Consider the following 22,274-nt stretch of genomic DNA (forward strand, 5'->3'; position numbering starts at 1 on the left):
CATCATGTTACACCAGTGTTTCCCAACCAGTGTGCCTCCAGCTGTTACAAAACTACAACTCCTAGCATGCCCAAAGGCTGTCAGGACATGCTGGGAGTTGTAGTTTTGCAACACCTGGAGGCACCCTGGTTGGGAAACACTGGTGTATGCCCTACAGAGGTGTGGTGAACTACAACCCCCCAGGAGACTACAGAGGCAGCATGCTGGTGTTATACCACAGACTGAAGACTCCTGAATGACACATGCTGTTAGTTGTAGTCCCTTTTGTGTGTGTATATCACAGTGTATCCCAACCAAAGCTGATTTATATTAGTGTGCTGTGTATGAGGGGGCCAACCCGGTAAAATAGTAGGATGGGTAAAGGGCGGAACAAAAAAAAAAAAGGAGCCACCACCAAACCAGCAAGGCATGTGGCATGCTGGGATTTGTAGTTTTCAGCACAGCAAGAAACAGGAAATAGAAGCAAAGATAGGAAAACAAAGTGGGGGTTAAAAAGACAACAAAGAACGGAAATAGAGTTGCCTAAACAACAAGAATAGAAATGAAACAAAACAAATAGGGTAAGTAAAAAACGGAAAAACACGTTGACCACCAGAGTACCCCTTTAAGACCGAATCCAGATTCCCATGGATGGTCTCCCATATCCTGCTGAACCTGTTTGGTTCTGTAGCGATATGGCTGACTGTCAGCACTTTTAGGTTGCCGGCACTCTCAGTTAGTTCATGACATATCCATTCCACAAGCTGTGAATAAGACCCAGTGTTTATTTACTAATGAAATGAAATACCCATTATTTTAGAAATTCCTATAATTTTTTTTGTGCAAGCATTTTTAATCCCTGTCAATATCTGTTATTCATTTATTGATTCATTGTATGTGTAAAATTATGGATTTATATAACCCCTGTGGCAGTGTGGCAAGGAAAGGGTGTATTTCCCTTGCTATCTCTGCAGAATGCTCCACCTGTGGCCTGATTAATGAGGTATCAGGAAGGGAAAGTGTGTGTTTAAAAGGAAAAGGATCAGAATAGTTGGGGCTCTTCCTAGGAGACAGCATGTGGGCTGTAGGGAAGAGACAGAGGCTGCTGAGGAGTACACAGCCCGAGCTGAGTGGCTCAAAGAGAGTGACATTGTGAGTAGAAGGTTGCAGGGGGACATATGTTTAACCGACTGAGGGAAGCTCAGCGGTTGTTAGTCAGGACAAGCTGATCTGTTTAGTCAGTGACCAGACGGTCTAGGATTTTGTTTTGTTCCTGCTTTTTGTTCATTTCTTACCCTGCAACCTGTCTAATAAAACTGGCAAGGTGCCAGATTTGCATTATAAGCGTTTGTTTGCTGGTTTATTGAGGAGAAACGCATCCTGTGGCGTGGTCAAGGACGATCCCAGAGCTAATCCCCAAGACGGATCGTCACATTTTGGTGGAGGATGTGGGCAAACACGTTGCTAGGAGCAACCAGTGGTCGAGTTGCAGTGAAGTTGTTGCCAAGAGCAGGACTGCGCCTGTGGTGAAGTTGTTGCTAGGGGCAACAGATCGCATCAAGCGAGTGGGCGCTCTTTCTCAAGTAAGGAGACAGGTGGACGGGCCACCTGCAGAGTGCAGATTACGTTTTGAGACTGTGTATAAAGGCGTTGCTAGGGGCAACGGAAAAATTTTGTTGGCAAGCGGCTGACATTTCGGCAGAGGTCTGTACTGTGTTTGCAAGGTTTGAAGTGTTGCAAGATGGATGTCCTGATAAGTGCTTTGTTGCAGACGGCTGCAGCGCAGGAGGAAGCAAGCTTTGCAGAGTTTGAAAGGATTGCTACACATGAGGCATGGCCCAAGACACACTGGGGAAACTTGGTGTTTGGATTCATTGGAGGAGATGCCCAAAAAGTTCATTGTGAACTGGATCCAAAGATCTTACGGGACTATGAGAAAGTCAAGACAGAGATCCTGACTAAAGTGGGAGTAAGCCGCGCTGCAAGACTACAGTGTGCACTGCAGCCTAACAGTGATGCTGGGTTTAAGGTTGCAGAGCTACTTAAAGAGCAAGTGGAGCCATGTTCTGCAGCAGAGAAGCTGGTGAGAGGTGTCCAGCACCAGCCCTTAACTGATTGGACGGCAAGAGATTCTGGTAAGACTGTTCCAGGGGTTATGGGGGCCATGTTTAGTGACTATGAGACTGTACATAAGAATGATGGGACTGTGCATAAAAATGCTGAGTCGGAGGGTGGTGTTTCCCTAGTTGACTGTGTGAACAGTGTTCAAGGTGGTACCAACCTATGTCCAGTTGCACAATCATGTGAGGGTGGGGAACCCCTCATGAAGACTGATGAGACTGTTCACACTGTGCAGATCGGATTGAAAAAATCTGGTGAACAGAAAATGTTAAATGCAGGACTGGGAGAAAATGTATTAAAACACACTTTGCCTGAGTTAGGTCCTAGTGCTATGAACTGTCCTGTAAATTTTGAACATGTGCAATCTGATAATGTTTTTGTTGAAAAACTTATGTTGTGTTCAAATGTAAAGAGAACTGCTGCCACCTCTGACAGGACAAAAGAAAACTCGTGTGAGCTGGCAATAGAAGGTAAAAAGATGATGGTTTAGTTAGACCCTAGATGTGTAATAAGTCTGGTAAAGTCCAGCAGGAGAAAGCCAGACCCCGCTATAGTGTCTATGCAGGCTGGTATTTGGGGTTATAAAACGGTTAATGTCTGTATTTCTACTCCCTATGGTACTATAGGTCACAAGGTTGCAATAGAGCCCTCCTTGGAGTATGATGTAGTACTGGGGACGGATTTTCAATTTTTTCAGCAATTATGGGAAGATAGTCAGGTGACTAGAGCAGGAACACCTGATAGGCTCACAACACCTGACTTGCATCACACACTAGTGGAGAGTTACTCAGCAGAGGCTGAGGACGGGGAGTGTCAGCAGTCACTAGATGTAGGTCAGATAGGGGTCTGCCAGACTGCTGGGGGAGCTGAAGACCAGACCGTGAGTCAAGTCCAAGAGGATCCAGTGACTCAAGTGACAAGTGTGCCTCTGACTGTAACAGAATCTTCAGTGAAACCAGAAACGGATCAGGTACAGGAACATGGGTTCCATCCGCCAGCTGAAGATGAGCCAAAGGTGGGGCTAGAGTTGCGCGGTCATCTGGAAGAGGTGACTGGAAAAGAAGCTACAGAGATGTCTGTGGATAATGCAGAAGTACTGAAGAGAGTACATGTGGAGCTGGGTGCTGCGCTTACTGTCACAGACAGAGTCCTGAGTGAAGGAGATGTGATGTCTGGACCAGAGATGGATCGTGACCAGGAAGGTCGAACCACTGGACCAGATGTTGTTGCAGACCCAGGAGCCCTAGACCTTTCTGCTGGGCAGCAGAGAGACAGTGTTGAAGTGAAAGAGAAGTCTGCCAATGAGCAGAGAGACAGTCCAGAGAGACTGTCCAGGAACTACCCTGAAGCCCAAGTGGCCAAGACCCTTGAAAAGGGGGAGACTACTCCTAAAGGTGGAAAAGAGTCTGAACGAGTTGGCTTGAAGGAAGAGACAGGCCAAGCACAGGTGACTGTCAGAGGAAAAGAGAATGTCACAAGGTCCAGCAGCGAGAGTAAGGAGACCGCTGTAAGTAAGAAATCTCGGAAAAAACGCGCTGGTCTTGGTAAAAAAAGGGAGCAGATCCAGAACCTTGAAGAAACCTTACAGATGGTTTCTGCTAAATTGTCTCAAAAGGAAGAAGTGGTTCATCACCTGACAGAGGAGAAAGAAAAAATGCTTGCAGACTTGAATAAAGAGCAGGAAGCAACGCTTCAGCTGCAGAAAGATATGGAGCGCCACAAAAGTGAGTTTGCGGCTCTGCAGGATGAACTGTCCCGCTCCCAGGGTCTTATGACCAGCAAGGAGAGAGAATTGGAGATTCTGGCCAAGCAGATCTCATTCAAGGATGAAGAAGTGAATGTCCTGTGTGGGGCATATCTGGCTCTACAAAGTGATCACAAGGCTAGGTTGGTAGCCATGGAAGAGCTGGAGAAGGAGAAAGTGGTAATGGCTCATAAGGTGCAGAGCCTGGAGGCGCAGAACGAAACGCATATTAAGTCTCGCGCAGCTGCCTTGGATTCACTGGGTACTCAGCTCTCTGAACAAGAGGCTCAGCTAAAAGTCTATGAGCAGAAAGTGTCCAAGATGGTGCAACTGAATAAAGACAATGAGCAGATGAGAGAACAACTGCTGTCCCTGGAGGATACTGTCAAAAACTTGACAGAATTGCTGGAAAGTGAGAAGAAGAACTCTGCTAAGCTCAAGAGTGAGCAGCAGAAATGTTTAAAGCTGGAAGGGGACATGAAGGTCCTAAAAGAAAGCCGTGACCAAGTTATAGCAGAACTGGCTAACGAGAGGTTAAAAGTGTCTCAGATGGAAATTGAGGCCAAAGCCACAGCGGTCCGTGTAAAAGAAGAAAAACTGCTTGTGAGGCAAAAGCTACTGGAGACAGGGATGCTTTCTCTAAAAAAGGCGGAGTCTGAACAATGGACGCAAGAAACAGTAGAGTCTGAAGACCATGAGAAGAACCATATGAAAGGTCCTCTGAAGCTGATACTGAGGTGAAACCATATGGGAAGTCCTCTGAAGCTGAGACTGAGGTGAAACCATATGGGAAGTCCTCTGAAGCTGCAGAGATATTAACATTGCATGGTGAAAATTCTGAGGAAGAGAAGTTCTCTGAGGTAGAAGTTAAACCAGAGATAACTGCAGAAGCTGCAAGTAAAGTCAGTGACACATCTGAAGGTGCAGGTGAAAAACTGGCTAAAGGAGCCAAGAGTTCTCAGCCTAAAAATGAGCCTGTGAAAGTCTGTGTCCCTAAAGAAAGGGCTAATAAGAAAGCAGAGTCCTTAAAAAGAGGTCACTGTGATAGAAGACTGGGTCGTGGTGGAAACCCTGAGAGGCACTGGATTAGAAAACACTGGAAGAAAGTCCGCAGAAGTAGAATTTGGAGAAGAGTCCGTCTCAAGGAGAAGAGGGACAGGTGCATTAAAGGGAAGCCTCCTGAAATTGTGGAGGATGACTTGGAAGACCTGCAAATGGGTGATACAGGCTCGGTTGGCCACCAGCAAAGTTCGTGCAATGGTCATACCAGTGACAGAAAAAGACAATGGCCTAGAGCATCTGCCTTGTCCGCACCTAGAGTCCAGAGCACTGCACAGACCAAGATGAAGAACCTGGTGTTGGAAAGGTGTGACATGAATGGAGCTTTTTACAAGGAATTTGTCAAAGGTGACCAAAAGTCTTGTGCTCGGTGGCTGATGAAAGTGCGAATGAAAGAAGGGTGCACCATTGAAGTGGTGGAGATAAAATCTACTGATGAAGGAAGCCAAGTGCCTCAAAATCTGTTGGACGTAGTTGTTCAAGGAAAAGGAAAGGCAGTTGGACTCTGCCTTTTGAATACAAGTGCTCCTTCCCGGTGGTCTGAGCAGAGGGGGGGGATATGTGGCAGTGTGGCAAGGAAAGGGTGTATTTCCCTTGCTATCTCTGCAGAATTCTCCACCTGTGGCCTGATTAATGAGGTATCAGGAAGGGAAAGTGTGTGTTTAAAAGGAAAAGGATCAGAATAGTTGGGACTCTTCCTAGGAGACAGCATGTGGGCTGTAGGGAAGAGACAGAGGCTGCTGAGGAGTACACAGCCCGAGCTGAGTGACTCAAAGAGAGTGACATTGTGAGTAGAAGGTTGCAGGGGGGACATATGTTTAACCGACTGAGGGAAGCTCAGCGGTTGTTAGTCAGGACAAGCTGATCTGTTTAGTCAGTGACCAGACGGTCTAGGATTTTGTTTTGTTCCTGCTTTTTGTTCATTTCTTACCCTGCAACCTGTCTAATAAAACTGGCAAGGTGCCAGATTTGCATTATAAGCGTTTGTTTGCTGGTTTATTGAGGAGAAACGCATCCTGTGGCGTGGTCAAGGACGATCCCAGAGCTAATCCCCAAGACGGATCGTCACACCCCGAATACTGTGATTTTCGTGTTTTTTTTTTTTTCATATGATGTTGTTTTTTTTAACAAATGACAGGTACCATTTAATAGCCATAACTTTTTATTTTTCCATATGCACATCCACATAAGGACTTGCTTTTTGTTGGACAAATTTTACTTTGTAGTAACTTCTTAAATTTTTCCATAACATATGCTCCGAAACCGGAAAAAAAAAATTGGTGAGGTGAAAATTAAAAAATAAAAAAGGTAATTTTGCTAATTTTTGGGGGGAAGGGCAAATCTTTTACGCTGTTTACCGTATGGTCAAACTAACATCTTATCATGATTTGTATAGTTTGACAAATTTGTATAGTTTCTGTCATGTTTTGAATTGTCATTTTCTGCACATTTTATGGGAATCACTTTGTATTGATTTCCCTTTTTGATGGATTTTTACTCTATTTTCTTCTGGGAAATGATGTGGTCATATAGCCGCAATTCTGGGGTTGGTATGTTGTTTACATTTACGCCATTTTCCATCTGGAGTTGGTATGTTTTTTACATTTACGCCATTTTCCATGAAGTTACATTTTGTTTAATTTTAGTAGTTCAGACAATTTTTTTAAACTCTATTAGTCTATTAGTAGGTGGCTAGATTTCCATTTGTTGTTTTTTTTTTCTTTCATACCTGTACATGTGTGGCACAGTCAATTCTGTACCCTGTGGGAGTTAACTGCTTTTAGGGTACCACTCCATGGGTCAGAAGTAGGGCACTTGCCCACATAATGTGAGGAGGAAGGTAGATAATGCCAGTAAGTAGATAGAGCAGGTAGGTGTGCAGGCAGATAGGTTAGGGCATCATGAAGGCTTCTTCATTCCAAACTCATCTCCACAGAACCAGAGCAGCCAGACATAAAATGCCCAGATCTTTAGTTGCTAAGTTGCCCATAGCAACCAATTAGATTGCTTCTTTAATTTTTCAGAGGCATTTTCAGAAATGAAAGAAGCAATCTCATTGGTTGCTATGGGCAACTCAGTAACTTTTCCTCTAGACCGGTTTTGATAACTCTCCCTCCTATGTGTATTGCCCCTATACATAGTGCCCACTTTGTGCCCCATAAATAATTTTAGGCCCCCATAGGTAGTTTTAGGTCCCCATTTTGCCCTCAAAGGTTAGGCTAGCGCCGGCCCTGCTGGCGTTGGAAGGAGAGGTAAGCCCCCTGCCTGCTAGAACAGTGGATCCACACCAATTGCACCTCCAATAAAGGTTCTAACATTCATTTAGATGCCACTGTTAATTTAGACTCTGGCATATATATGGTTAATAGCCAAGCACATCGACCGCTGTATGCTGATTATTAGAGCTACTGAAATCAGCAGGAGGCTTCCAAGTATGGCATGGGCTAAAGTCAGGAGCCCGCGCTATACATCCTTAACCCCATAAAGACATTGTTTTTTTTTTTTTTACACTTTTGTTTTTTCCTCCTTACGTTTAATAGCCATAAAGCTTTCAATTTTCTAACTACAGACCAATATGAAGGCTTTTTTTGTGCCACCAATGATTCTTTTTAATGACATAACTGTAGTTTGGTTTCACTGTAGATTTTGTGGTAAAATGAGTAATTTGTGGAAAAAGAACTGCAAATTTTTTACTCATAGGATTAGTTTTATTTTACTACTTTTAAAAAGCCCTAACTTTTTTTGTACAACTCTTTTTAGTTTTCCATGTATGGGAATTTATGAGGGCTTACTTTTTTCACTTTTTATTAATCTTTTTCAGGTTTATGGTGCATGCAGTGATTCTGTGCCCCCACCATCCTGTTCTCCTAACATGTTTCTCCTGACAGCCATGACGCAGCAGGCTGGGAACGCCGCATCACTGGGTCTGTATGACCCATCACTGCAGCTACAGCTGTATATAGTGTAGTGGCAAGGAGACCTCTATATTATTTTTAGTGGGGGGGGGGGGGGGGGCAAAGCAAGATGTTGGAGGCTAGGCATGACTCCATCTACCCCCTCCCAGTGATGCCATTGATAAAAAGAGAGCACTCTAGGGTCATGAGTGGTCAGTGTACTCAGGATAATGGGACAGTAAATTCCACATCTCCTAAATGTTGGGGCAGTTCCAGAGGCAATAGAAAATATATTTCTTAGGGCAACAATAACCACCTAAAGAAAATATCTTAGCCATAAAGCTAAAAGAAATATTTACACTATGGAAAATCATAAGAGCCATAGATTTGTTGCTGTCTGTCATGTCTCCCCCTGTCCCTGGCAGTGCCGAGGTTCGCATTGCGGGATGCACCCCCATGCGAACCCTGGACTGCCGCTCACCTGCCCTGCCTTCTCCGGTTATGTCCTGTGCTCAGGTACGGGGCACGCTCGCTTGCGAGCCCCGCTCTGTTCTCCTCCTGTTCTTTCCTGTCTGCATGCGCTTCCCCACCTCCTAGGGCCAGTGCACCAATAATTGGTGCTTTGCAGAATCAGTCCCTATTTAGTTCCGGCACTTCCTGCGGCTCGCTGCCGGATTTATGTGCCCTAGTTGCCAAGAGAAAGTTTATTTTGTGTCTAGTCTTGCTGTGTATCTGATCTCCTGCTACGTATACCTGACCTTGCTCCTGTGCCACCTGCCTTCTGACCTCCTACTTTGTGACCTGACCTTGCTGTATAACAAAGGAATGTCCAGCACCAAGTGCGGTAAAACAGGTACTTTATTGTAGGATCAGCGGATACAAACTTGCATCAGGCAGGAGCCGACGCGTTTCGGACCGTTACAGGTCCTTAGTAAGGGCATGACCTTGCTGTATTGCCACCTGTCCTGACCTCCTGCCAGTCCTGACTATGTCTGAGTCTCATCCTACCTGTTCCACATTATACCTCGGCTGCCTGTGGGGATGAGTAGTATCAGGGGTAGCGACCTTGGTGCCGCCTGCTGCAGCAAGTCCATCCCGCAGCGGGCTCTGGTGAAAACCAGCAGCACCTTAGACTCCGCTCCCTGGTATGGGCCAAACCATCTTCCTCAACAAGTCAGTGGATCCACCTACCATAGCCGTTACAGTAAGATCCGGCCATGGATCCCACCAAGGTACCTTTGCCCATTGTTTCTGATCTCTCGGCTATTGTCGCACAGCATTCCGCGCAGATTGAGCAGCAAGTAGAGCAGTGGTCTCTGCTTACCGCACTGATGCAGCAGTTTCTCACCTCACAACCACCACAACCAGCTCCAGCGGAACCTTCTTTGTCAGCTGCTCCAGTAGCATCTGGTGGCTCCAAGATTCGTTCATCTTTGCTCTCCAAGTATGATGAAGATCCAAAGTTGTGTAGAGGTTTTGTCACTCAGTGCTCTATAAATCTGGAACTCTTGGCTGAAAAAGTTCCCTACGGAACGTGCTAAAGTGGCGTTCATCATCAGTCTTCTGTCTGGCAAAGCTCTGGCCTGGACTATTCCTCTCTGGAACCGTAATGATCCGGTGTCTGCTAACCTCCAGTCCTTCCTCGCAGAATTCCGCAATGTCTTTGAAGAATTGGTCTGATACAGCCCTGTGTAATCTCTGTCAAGGGAACTCTTCTGTAGGGGATTACGTGGTACAATTCCGCATCCTGGCATCCGAACTGGCCTGGAATGATGAGGCATTGTGCGCTACCTTCAAAAAAGGACTGTCAGGATTCGGCAGGCTGGAGGTGGATCCTCTGTGTCAGAGAGGGATTGGCGTGGACCTTGTCGGTGGACCGGTTCTAAGTTGCTACTGGTTTTCACCAGAGCCCGCCGCAAAGCGGGATGGACTTGCAGCGGCTGTAGCAACCAGGTCGTATCCATCGGCAACGGCTCAACCTCTCTGACTGCTGAGATAGGCGCGGTACAAGGGATTAGACAAGAGCAGGGTCGGACGTAGCAGAAGGTCAGGGCAGGCAGCAAGGATCGTAGTCAGGGGCAATGGCAAGAGGTCTGGAACACAGGCTAGGAACACACAAGGAAACGCTTTCACTGGCACAATGGCAACAAGATCCGGCAAGGAAGTGCAGGGGAAGTGAGGTATTATAGGGAAGTGCACAGGTGAAGACACTAATTAAAACCCATGCGCCAATCAGTGGCGCACCGGCCCTTTAAATTGCAAAGACCCGGCGCGTGCGCGCCCTAGGGAACGGGGCCGCGCGCGCCGGGACAGCACAGACGGGGAACGAGTCTGGTAAGCGGGTCGGGATGTGCACCGCGAGCGGGCGCGTCCCGCATCGCGAATCGCATCCTGGCTGGGGACATTATCGCAGCGCACCCGGTCAGTGGGTCTGACCGGGGCGCTGCGAACAGGAGAACGCCGTGAGCGCTCCGGGGAGGAGCGGGGACCCGGAGCGCTTGGCGTAACAAGGACTTTCTAGTAGAATCAAGGATGCCCTTGCTGCACGAGACCTGACGACTTTCTTGAGTGATCTAATCAACTTGGCCACTCGAACAGACGTCCGATTTTCTGAGAGACAGGAAGAGCTTCACCATGAAAGAGAATCTGTCCGTACACGTCGGTTCCCTTGCCTGGCACCTGTGTTCCAGTGTCCACTTCATTCTTCTCCTATGCCACCAGGGGAGGAGCTTATGCAGGTGGATCAGACCAGATTGTCTTCACAGTAGAGGTCTCGTCGACGTGAGGAGAATTTGTGTCTCTAATGTGCCAGTTCGGAGCACTTCCTTAAGGATTGTCCAATACGTCTGCAGAGTTTGGGAAATGCTCGCACCTAAGGTACGTAGGAGAGGTGTCCCTGGGTGTGAATAGTACCTCTCCACATTTGACCATGCCTGTTCTAGTCTATACCTCCAAGAAGACCTCATTCTCCGCTTCTGCCTTCTTGGATTCTGGTTCCGCAGGAAATTTTATTGATGCTTCCTTGGTCCAAAAGCATAATCTCCTTGTGTCTCGGCTAATCAAGCCTTTATATATTTCTTCTGTCAATGGAGAGAACCTTAATGGTATGGTTCTGTCCTTCACCGAACCTCTCACCATGCAGGTCGGAGTTTTACATAAGGAGAAGATAGAGTTCTTTGTGCTTCCTCATTGTACTTCTGAACTTCTAAGACTTGCTTGGCTTCAGCATCACTCTCCGCAACTCGACTGGAACACTGGAGAGGTTTCTCGTTGGGGAACTTTCTGTTATAGACTGGAGTCCACCCAGCCTAAGACGGTCCTATTTTCTCCTCTTAAGTCGGGCCTACCTCTCCCTTATTGAAACTAATCTGATGTGTTCTGTGAGAAACAGGCAGAGACTCTTCCACCACATTGTCCCATTATTGCCCTATTGATCTTCACCCTGGCACTAATCCCCCGCCCCCCCCCCCCCGGGGAAGAATTTACCCACTGTCTGTACCTGAGACGCAAGCTGTGGCTAAATATATACAAGAAAACCTACAAAAAGGTTTCATCCAGCCCGGGCTTGATTCTTCTTTGTAGGTAAAAAGGATGGATCTCTGCGTCCCTCTATTGACTGTCGGGGTTTAAACAAGATAACGATAAAAAATCACTATCCTTTGCCTTTGATTTCAAAACTTTTTGATCGTTTACGGGGAGCCAGGATCTTCTCTAAGTTGGATCTGAGGGGAGCATACAGTCTTTGAATTTATGAAGGCGATGAATGGAAGACAGCCTTTAACACTGGGGCTGCCATTTTGGGTATCTTGTAATGCCTTTTGGTCTCTGCAACGCTCCCGCTGTCTTCCAAGAATTCGTAAACGACATTTGCCTGGACCAGGGAAAGAATTTTACAGTTTTAGGCAAGGAAGTTTATAAAGAGAGCGGAGTGAAAGGGGAGTATGCCTCAGATATAATGTCAGGTAGGTAAAGACTAGAGATGAGCGAACTTTTCGTTTGCTGGCTGCGCCAAACTGTTTAACAATTATTAATTTGATTCAACTCCGTTCAACCCGAACTGGCAATTAAATAAGCCCCCAAACACGTTTCTAACACTGCCTCTAAACAGCTCTAAAGCCTGTCTAACACATGATATATATTTGTTTTAAAGTGGTTTTAAGGCTGTTATGGTGACATGTGGTAACCAATGGTAACTAACAGCTTCATTAATGCGCTGACATTTCTTTTAGGCTTATTCACACTAAATTAAAGGGGCATAAAGTATCTCTGGTTGACTTTAGATGCCTGCCAGTGTTAAAATGCACACAGAGTTATTGGAAGACACAGTGCCTTTTTTCAGCTGCTCTAAAAAGCATGCCTTTTTGGAAGTAGCTACAGATTTTTAGTCTGTTAAGTGAAGAAGATGGCACGGATTTCTCCAGCTGTACAAAATATTATCACTTTTTGGGAGTAACTACAGAATTGGCAGAATTACAGAATTTTTGTTGACAATTTTGTCCAAGCCAGGCAGACCAGGCCCAGCTGGAAGTAACGGTCAGGAAATTTTTTTACAATTTTGCCAGACAGGTGAACCAGACCTGGCTGGAAGTAACAGATGTTCACTTCACACTTTGACCCAAGCAAGTACAATCCAGGAATGTTTGACAGCAAGAAAGATGTAGCATGTGTGTCAAACAGACACAGCCTAGGCCTGTCTGGAAGTTACAGGTTCAAAAAATATATTTTTTTTAAATAATTTTTCCAGCCGGGGGGCCCAGACCTGGCTGGTAGTAACAGATGTTTTTACAGCAGGGTTTTACCACCTTAAGAGCATAGGACGTAAATGTACCATTTACGTCCTGTACATGACATGAGCACCGGACCAGTGCTTGCATTATACACGGCAGGTCCCGGCTGCTATTGTCAAGGTGACTAAAATGATTATGACTGCCGATCAATATATACTAATACTAATATATTTATATGTCATTTCTAATGCTGAAGAAAAAAAGATATATGTTACCTACTTTTCAAACTATGCACCATGTTCCTGAGTTTGCAATCTGCTGGAACAACGTTAAAATGCCGAAGATGAGACTTCGTAAGTCAAAACCTTGGAAAAACGCTAGAAGGCTGCAGATGAGACGTCGGAAGTCAAAACCTTGGAACAACGCTAGAAGGCCGAAGATGAGACGTCGGAAATCAAAACATTTGAGGAAGATGCAGATTGTATAAGAAGGGCAAAGAACTGGAATTTTCCGGTATTAGAGTGAGAGGGCTGCATAAATGAACTTTGGCCAGGAAAGAAATTAATGGACACTAGATATGCTAATATATATGGACACAATATATTTAAACAACCAATCAGAATGTAATATGCTAATTGTGATTTCATAATTCACCTTCTTTGTACAATGTAAAAACCAAATTTACTTCCTGTAATAAACAGAACTCCTTAGGGGCAGCTCCTTTGAGTATGCTGAGAAAGGAGATATTATACCAACATCCTGTGTCTGGTGTGAATCCATTGTGCCAGCCCTCAGCGATAAGCAGCAGCGGTCACTCACATATTAATGTCTCACCTCGGTCCATCCTTGACACTATCAGCAGCCATGTACCCGCCGGTAATGCCAGACATAAGCGATCGTGCTGATGTACGCCATTAACCCCTCAGATTCCATGATCAATACAGATCACAGCATCTGCGGCAATGCAGGCGTTGAAATGGATGATCGGATCGACCGCAGCACTACCGCGGGAATCTGATGATCTGATATGGTGGTCTGGTTGGCATCCAGTGGTCTTCTCCTCTGGTCAGACATCAAGCAGACCAGAGAAGAAGATCGCTGATAATACTAATCCGTGCTATGCTTATGCATAGCACTGTTCAGTATATGAAACCTAATGATTGCTATAAATAGTCCCCTAGGGGGACTTTAAAAGTGTAAAAAAAATAGGGGCTGGAGTATCGTGACGTCACGGCCCCACCCCCTTGTGATGGCACGGCCCGCCCCCTCAATGCAAGTCTATGAGAGGGGATGTGGTGACATCACGATACTCCGACCCCTGTATCGCCCTTCATCAGGCACGGAGCAAAGTTCACTCCGTGCAGCAGATGACACAGGGTGCTGCAGGAGAGATCGTGGGGGGATAAGACGTCTAGGGGCAGAGTATCCTTTTACACCCTTTTCCAAATTATTATGCAAATTATATTTTTCTCATTTACCTAAACAATTAATGTAAATAACAGTCAGCATAATTCTCATGTTATCAACTATTAAGAGTACAATAAAAATTTTATTGAACAAACCTCATAATAACAGTATTTTTTTAAACAAATAAACTTACAATGCACTGTTCCAAATTATTACGCACAGTAAGTTTCAAAACACTTTATAGGTTGTAAAGAACTAAACATTGTCATTTGTTGTGTTTGCAGCATATTTACTGAAATCAAAAGCTATTTCAATCAAACTTTTAACAACTGAACTTGAAGTTTTTGGACAGTTTCTGCTTGAATTTGTTTGCAGGATGTCAGAATAGCCTCCCAAAGCTGCTGTTTAGATGTAAACTCCCTCCCACCTTCATAGATCTTTTGCTTGAGGATGCTCTAAAGGTTCTCAATAGGATTGAGGTCAGGGGAGGATGGAGGCCACACCATGACTTACTCTCCTTTTCTCCCCCATAGCAGCAGGTACTCTTTTCAGCATGAAGATGATTTTATTATGGAAAGCATAGTTCTTCCTTCTGTACCAGTGAAGAAAGTGGTCAGTCAGAAACTCAACATACTCTGCAAAGGTCATCTTTACACCTTCGGGGACCCTAAAGGGGTCCGCCTTGCTGACATTGCAGTCTTGTTGGAACATGGCGGCCGTCCACCAACCATCCACTACTCCATCCATCCATCCAGGATTGCACGGCACTCATCAGTGACCAGGACTGTTTGAAAATTAGTCTTCATGTATTTGTCTGCCCAATGCAGCCGTTTCTGCTTGTGATAATTGGTTAGTGGTGGCTGAGTAGAAGGTTTATGCACCTTGATGTCCGTGGGACTCCAAAGGCACCAGCAGCTTCAAATATCTGTTTGCTGCTATGTAATGGTATTTTAGCAGCTGCTCTCTTGATCCGATGCATGCATCTGGCAGAAATCTACCTCAGTTTGCCTTTATCTGCACAAACCCATCTGTGGTCGGAATCAGCCACAAATCTCTTAATAGTGCAATGATCATGCTTAAGTTTTCGTAAAATATCAAATTTTTTCATGCCTCGTCCAAGGCATTCAACTATTTCACTCTTTGGCAGTAGAGAGATCCTTTTTCTTCCCCATATTGCTTGAAAATGGTGCTCTGCTTAATAATGTGGAACACCCACCTTAGTAGTTTTTCCTTAAATTGGGCTCACCTGGCAATCTAATTATCACATGTGTCCAATATTGTTTTCAGTGATCAAAAGAGCCCTGAGACACAATGCCATCCATGAGTTAAACTGAAAAACTAAATATTTTATCTTTGTGACACTTAAATATAATTTGCATAATAATGTGGAACAGGATGTAAGGCCAAAATGGGCTTGGTCCTTGAGGGATTAAGAGATTATTTTTTAGAATTTTGCCCCAGCCTGCTGCAACCATCTTGGCTTAGTACTATATTGGAGGAAGTTGTAGTAGCCTGTGTACAGTGTGAGGTTAAGAAAAATGGCTAGAGGTTGCACCAGCAACCATCATGGCATAGTGGTTTACTGGATGAAGTTGTAGTATCCAGGCCTGGCTGGCTGGAGGCTGCACCATCAAGGGTGGTGGCATAGTGGTTGACAATAGGGTGACTGGGACAATACTGTTGTCTGGAGGACATGGATTTCACAATGGATAACTGACAGGATCGGGGGAGGAGGAGGACACTGATGAGGCAAATCCCGAAAATGTGCTGCCTGTGGATGAGGCCTGGCTGTTATACAGTTAGGAGAGATTTATAGGATCATGAGTAGCAGCAGTAGAGTTTTCCTCACATTGTGGGGCTTGTTGAGTGTCCCACGCGGCCTTGTGGTAATGCTCCACATGTGGTAGGCCCAGATTTATCAAACTGTGTGAGAGAGAAAAAAGAGTGACTTTCCCACAACAACCAATCACATCTTAGATAACGAGCTCTAGTAAAGTAAAAGCTGAGCTGTGATTGGTTGCTGTGGGACTTTTTCTCTCATACAGTCTGATATATCTGGGCAGTAGTTTCTGCACTTGGACCCTGGCCACGGTTTATTTTCTGTTTGCACAGACGACATAGTGCCACGTTCTCTGCATCAGGTAAGGTAGAAAAGAACTTCCATACAGCAGAATACTGGACAGAGACTGCACCACCTGACTGTGCCCCTCCTTGGAAGGTTTATTTACAGAACCCGAACATGCTGCATCCTCGACATCACCTGAGCTCATCAGACGAGCAGTCCTTCTTCTGTTACATTTTGCAGGTTTTCTTTCCACCTACGCTCTTTTGTGCTGCCACTACCCTCCTGCTCTGAACAGGTGAGGTCTTCATTAACTGGTTCCCACGTCTTGTCCAACATTACATCGACAACATCAAACTCCTCATAGTCCTCCTTGCTTCCCCCAAGCATAGCCACCATGACGCCTTACAGTATCACCAGCACGTGTACCACCACCAGTTCTGCTTGTGCTATGGTCCGTCTCTGATTCCACCTCCACCACCTCGGCTACACACTCCAAAGCTTGACTCTCCTCCTCACGCAATTTATCCCTATGGCTAGTGCTACCCTTCTGTGTAGCAGTAGGGGTGGAGGCAAAGACGGAGATGAGGAAACACAGCATATCAGATGCACAGTTCCACCGCACAATGTCCACTGACAAGGTCGCTCACCATAACATTGTCAGAATCCTCTGCACCCTTCTTAATACACATGTTGTCCAGAAAAGCCTGATCATCCGCTGAAACAGCATAGTCTCTGGCAGGCAGGGAGAACATGGGATGGCTGATGCGGCTGCTACTACTACCACCACCACCACCAGGCACCTGGCTTCTGTTTTAACTTCCTGAACTGGTACTGGTGCTGGTACTGGCACCAACATTCTTACTGGCAGAGGACATGGCAGGGGTCTTCTGACCTCTACCCCTTCCAACATTTCATTTACCAAACATAGTTTTGGGGGATAGTTTGGATTTGTAGGATAGTTTTCATACAAGCAGGTAGGTATAACGCAAGTTTAATTTACTCAAAAAAATGTAAATGCACAGCCAAGGCTAATGCTCATGGAATCCAGACACTTTTTAGTGTGCTGCTATGTCCCAAACAGACAGATGTAAATGCTGTTTGCTGAAATCAATATAATAATAACAAATAATGTATTAACATGGCTGTTCCCTGTGAAATGCACACCCTTATAAGGGGCTACTATGTCCCAATCAGACAGATGTAGACGGTGTTTTCTTAAATGGGCACTGTCAGATACAAAAACTTTTTACATGTTGTACATCTTGGCAAAACATTAACCTTTCTGATATACTTCATAAGAAAATGTTATTTCCTTTTTATAGAATTCATAGCTTATAAAATGATGGCTTTGTCCAAGCTGAAGCACTGGCATAGACAGCAGTCTGAGGGTTACAGCTGTCTGTTTTATTGAAATCATAGCTTATAAAATCATGGCTTTGTCCAAGCTGAAGCACAGGCATGGATAAAGTCCAGTAAGTGAGGGTGGGCTAGCACTCCTCTGTGTTCTCTCCAGCTTATAGGACAGGAGAGAGCACAGAGGAGTACTATCAGACAGGAGAGGGCACAGAGGAGCACTAGCCCACCCTCACTTACTGGACTTTATCCATGCCTGTGCTTCAGCTTGGACAAAACCATGATTTTATAAGCCATGATTTCAATAAAACAGACAGATGTAAACAGTGTTTGCTTAAACAAATCTTATAATTACAAATAACTTATTAACAGGGCTGATCCCTGTGAAATGCACCCCCTTGTAAGGTGCTGCAATGTTCCAAACAGACAGATATAAATGGTGTTTGCTTAAACTTAACCAATATAATAATTACGAAAAACGTATTAACCGGGATGATTGCTGTGTCCCAAACAGACAGATGTAAACTGTGTTTGCAGAGTGAATCGCTATGCTGTGTCTAGGGCACTTTGCATATGTATCGCCATCATTGATGTCTGCTGCAGCACAGCTTTGTTCAGTTCACTGCTTGTTGTGTTTTGTCTTTTGTATCAGCCTTTAACCCAGTGTTTCCCAACCTTTTTAGGCTCGGGGAATCCCTCGAAAAAAATTTTTTCCGTGGGGAACCCCTATCGAAGTTGATGAGCACTGTAATCTGTGGGTATGTAGATTACAGTGCTGCTTTATACAGCAACTCACAAGTGACATCTTCTAAAATCAGCGTTGTTCCCTTCTCTGCTCCATCTGGTCCGGGCCATCATGATGATTTCTTCCAGCCATAATTCTTCACCGTTAAACCTGAAAAACAAACCTATTAGGCTCCGCACTTTTCAAACATCAGCCTACAGATTCCCCTTTTACAAGTGAAGAGAAATACAGGGGTGTAAAGGGGTAAAAGAGTTGTGCAGAAAGGTGTACATGGGTGACGGGTGTGTAGAGGAGTGTACATGGGTGACAAAGGGGTGTACGTGGGTCACGGAAGGCTGCTGGAGGTGTAGAGGAGTGTACATGGGTGACAGAGGGGTGTAGTGTGTGACAGAGGGGTGTACATGGGTGACAGATGGTTGTAGAAGAGTGTACATGGGTGACGGGGCATAGGGGGTGAGAGATGGGTGACATAGGGGTGTTGGGGGTGTAGAGGAGTGTACATGGGTGACAGTGGTGTACAGGCATGGCAGAGAGGTGGACATTGGTGACAGGGTTGTACATGGGTGACAGAGGGGTGTACATGGGTGACAGGGGTTTTGGGGGTGTAGAGGGGTGTACATGGGTGACAGATGGGTGTACATGGGTGAGAGAGGGGTGTACATGGGTGCCAAATGGGTGTAGAAGAGTGTACATGGGGGACGGGGCATAGGGGGTGAAAGAGGGGTGGGCAGGAGTGACAAGGTGGTAACAGAGGGGTGGAGAGGGGTGACAAAGGGGCAGAGAGGTAAATAGTGGGGGTTGGACATTGGTGATGGAGGTAGATTGGGGGGTGGTCAGAGGGGTGGTGAACATGGGTGACAGGGGTAGACAAGGTGGACGTGGATGACAGGAAAGTGGAAAAGGGGGTACAGGGATGACAAAGGGGGGTGGACAGGGGTGACAGAGGGGAGAGGGTGCATTACCTTAATTAAGCTAAGCTGAACCGTCCTTCTGGCGGGGGCCGAGAAGACTCCGGGGGTCCGGGTAGAATCAGGCGGGCTGGGAAGATAATCTGGGGGGCCAGGAAGATAGTCCGGGGAGGCGTCGGGAAGATAGTCCGGGGGGGGGGGGGTGGCGGGAAGATAATCAGGGGGCCGGCGCACCATCCCCTGCATTTCTCCACTTCCCGGCCTGCATGCCTGTGACTCACTCACGGTGTCACAGTGAGGATGGGGACGCTGTGTGCACAGAAGATAAAAAAAAAAAAAAAAAAGATGGATTACTTACCGGTAATCTGTTTTGCAAGAACCCATGACAGCACCCCTGGAGAGGACCTCCCACCGAAAGGACAGGAAACCTGGATATAAAAATGGACCTCCTTCCTCTCCACCCTCAGTGGAATTATAAAGTACTCATACGGAGCAAGAGGTAGAACAACATGCACACAAAGAATACAAAATGTGCAAAATGAAAAGGGAGGGATATCAGAGGGGTGCTGTCATGGGTTCTTGAAAAACAGATTACCGGTAAGTAGTCCATCTTTACCCTATCACCCATGACAGCAGCGCTGGAGACTAGAATAGAAATTACTTGGGGGGGGGGGGGACAGCAGCCTGAAGAACCTTGCGACCAAAACAAATCGGCAACTAGTGTCTCAGAAAAGTATGGCTAGATGACCAGGTGGCTGCCTTACAAATTTGGTCAATAGAAGCTTCCGCTTTTTCTGCCCAAGATGCTGCAACTGCCCTAGTGGAATGAGCTTTAAAGAAAGAAGGGGGGTCCTGACTTTTTGCCTCATAAGCCATGCTAATGGCAAGTTTAATCCACATACTAATAGTGGATCTAGAGGCAGCGTTACCCCTATTAGGGCCGGAAAGCTGTAAGAGAAGGTTTTCAGATCTATGAAAACTTTTAGTAGAATTAATATAAGTAATTAAACACCTTCTTACATCTAGATTAGGAAACCGTTTTTCTTTATCATTAGAAGGATTATTACAGAAGGAAGGGAGAATTATGTCTTGATTTTGGTGAAAATCAGACACTACTTTAGGCAAGAAGTGTGGTAATGTTCTCATTACAACCCTAATATCTAGAATCTTGGTATTAGGGGCAAAAGCCGAAAGGGCATGTCATTTCCCCACCCTTCTTGCTGGGATGACAGCCAAAAGAAAAGCTAATTTTAATAGAAACAGAATCTAGAGGCTCAAACGGAGAAGTCATGAGGGCGTCTAGAACTATAGTGAGATCCCATGGAGGAACTAAGGACCTAGTTGAAGGATGGAGTCTGGAAGCCCCTATCAGAAGCCTTTTAATATGAGGTTGGTCAGCCAGCTTAGAATTTAGGAAGGAACTTAGAGCAGAGAACCTTGAGAGTATTGGGACTAAGGCCTAACTAGCCCTTTCTGCAGAAAACTGAGGATAACAGGGACACTAGGCTCTCCTAGTTGATCTACCCCATCACCTTCAAAATTAAGAAAAGCTTTCCAAGTTCTAAGGTAGATTTTTGAGGTTACGTCCTTCCTGCTTGCAAGTAAGGTACTAATTACCCCATCAGTGAAGCATCTTCTTTTAAGGATTAGCCTTTCAGCATCCAAGCCGTGAGATGCAGATGAGAGGAAGGAGGATGCAGAACTGGGCCCTGCGAGAGGAGATCTTTCCTGTCTGGAAGAACCCATGGTTGGCAGACTGACAGAGTCCTCAGAAGGGTAAACCAAGGTCTCTTGGGCCAGAAGAGAGCAATGAGAAAGACTTGAGCATGGTTGTGTTGAATTTTCCTTAGGACTGCTGGGATTAAGCAGAAGGGGGGAAAAGCGTAAAGAGTAGAACTTGGGAAGCTTTCTGTTTAGTTTTGAAGCAAATAGATTTACTGAGAAGACTCCAAATCTGTGACTTATCATACTGAAGACTTCCAGATTTAGTGACCACTCTGACTGGCTCATCTTGTTCCTTCTGAAAAAGTCTGCTATGGTATTCTCTTTGCCCTTCAAGTGTACTGCCCTTATAGATGACACATGGGTGTCTGCCCAAAGAAAAATTTGAGATGTCAAGTCCATAAGTTGTTTGGATCTTGTTCCCCCCCTGCTCGTTGAGGTATGCTACTGTGGTTTTGTTGTCTGTATAGATTAGGACATCCTTCTCTTGCACTTGATGAGACAGGCAGAGAAGTGCCTGATAGACTGCTGAGAGCTCCTTGTAATTTGAAGAGGAAGGAGCTAGATGTTGATCCCACTCCGCCTGAAGCAGACTGCAATCCACATGAGCTCCCCTGCCCCCAAGAACTGGTGTCTGTTGTAACCCTTACTACTGAGGTGGGAAACCAGGGAACTCCTTTGGATAGATTTTGCGGAACCAGCCACCACCTGAGGGAGAGTTTCGCTTTGGAAGACAGGAGGAACCTTTGGTTCAGGGAAGATATTTCCCCATTCTAATGGGAAAAGATGTCTAGCTGAAGCTCTCTTGTCCTGAACTGGGCCAACCTTACTACTGGAATTGCTGCTGTCATGAGATCTAGGACCAACATGGCTTCTCTGAAAGTGTGTGAGTGGGATAGAAATAGATTCAGTACCTTCTCTTGAAGTGACCCATTTCCCCTTAAGAATACCGCTACTCTGAAAAACTTTTGATGGGAGCAATGGATTGGGATGTGATAGTAGGCATCCTCTAAATCGATTGAAGCCATCACACAGTTTTGAATAGAAGACTGATAATCGATTTGATTCCATGCGGAATATTTTGTAGGATAGGAATTAGTTCAGGGCTTTGAGATTGATGAACCTGAATGCCCCTGAGGTTTTTTTTTTTTTTTTTAACGAAAAAAAGGGGGGAATAGAATCCCTGTTTTTCTTCTGATTGGGGAACTGGGACTAGAACCCTCTTTTGCAGGAGGATCTTGACTTCTAGACACATTGCCGATTGTTTTTGTGTATCGGTCATCACTCCAGTAGGGAGATACCTGTCCAGGGGAATGGCATTGAACTCCAGGAGGAGTGCCGAGGAGATGGTATTTAGGACCCAGGGGCTTGAGGAAATGGTCCCCCAAGCTTCCGCAAATCCGGACAGGTGTCCCCCTACTGGAGTGAAGGTGTCTTTGTTGGGAATCTTTGGGACAGGAGTCTCTATTGGGATTAAAGAGGAATCCCCTACCCCTCCCTGACACCTTAAATTTTTTATTTTGGTTCCCTTGAAAGGAACGCCTACCTCT

General features: G+C 45.6%; 1 long non-coding RNA gene across 1 annotated transcript in view; it reads left to right on the top strand.

Moving 5' to 3' along the window:
* The first annotated feature begins 18,037 nt into the window (after positions 1–18,037).
* Positions 18,038–22,274, top strand: part of LOC130284830 (uncharacterized) — a 29,905-nt gene continuing 25,668 nt past the window's right edge. Inside the window, exon 1 of the long non-coding RNA XR_008847155.1 lies at positions 18,038–18,107. This is a non-coding gene — a long non-coding RNA (uncharacterized LOC130284830). The remainder of the gene's footprint in view (positions 18,108–22,274) is intronic.

This window comes from Hyla sarda, chromosome 8 (assembly GCF_029499605.1).
Source record: "Hyla sarda isolate aHylSar1 chromosome 8, aHylSar1.hap1, whole genome shotgun sequence".
Classification (NCBI taxonomy): Eukaryota; Metazoa; Chordata; class Amphibia; order Anura; family Hylidae; genus Hyla; species Hyla sarda.